Raw genomic sequence first — 957 nt, 5'->3', positions numbered from 1 at the left:
TATCGTGTATTCCAGATGTGGCTTTGTGGATGGGAGAGTACCTCAGAACCCCGAAAACTTGAAGAAAAATGCATTCTTCTCTATCATAACAGAGACTACAAGAACCACTTCCTTATAATTCTCCCTCAAATAAAAACCAACCTTCTGCTTTGTGCCCCTAACTTAGTCTGTAGGAATTTATTCAGCTACCATCTGTATCTCTTAGCTTAGCCCAGAAAATGGAAATCACACTAGGTACCTCAAACAGAACCTGCTTAACTGGCAACCAGAGCTGCCACAAGGCAACTTTTGCTTCATTCTGCTACCTTTAAAGAACCTAGTTCACAGCCAAGCATGGTGGTACAAGCCTGCAATCCCAGCACTCCAGAAGCTGAGGTAGGAGGATAGAGGTAAGTTCAAGGCCAGAGTGAAGTTCATAGTGAGATCCTATCTAAAAAGAAAAAAAAAGAACTTAATTTATATTCAGACTTAGCTGCAAGAGAGTCTGGAAAATTATTATTTTTAAACTCCTAGAATGGAGCTAGAGACACAGAGGTCAAGAGTCAGTCCAAAGGCACAATGTTATAGCTAGATATGAGTAAGTTCAAGTGTTTATGGCACAGCAAGATGAATATATTTAATAATGGTGCACTGCACATCTTAAAATAGTTGGGTTAAAAAATTTTGAATGTATTCACCAGAGGAAGTAACAAAAGTTTAAGATGATAGATATATTACACACTCTGATTTGATCATTACACAGTGTACATCAGAAGCAAAACATCACATATTAACTCATAAGTATATATAATTATTGCATGTCAATTAAAAAACATTTTCTGAAAAAGAATCCAAGGGGCCGCAAGAAAAGCCAACATTTTGGCCTTAGCCTTCCAAGGTCAATTAAGACTCAGGACATATGAGAACTTGTACTGTAACGTCATGTAACTCGGCAGTGTCCCAAATTTTCTGATCAAG

The sequence above is a fragment of the Octodon degus genome, unplaced genomic scaffold (genome assembly GCF_000260255.1).
Source record: "Octodon degus isolate 3935 unplaced genomic scaffold, OctDeg1.0 scaffold00163, whole genome shotgun sequence".
Lineage (NCBI taxonomy): Eukaryota > Metazoa > Chordata > Mammalia > Rodentia > Octodontidae > Octodon > Octodon degus.
This window is presented reverse-complemented; position numbering follows the sequence as displayed.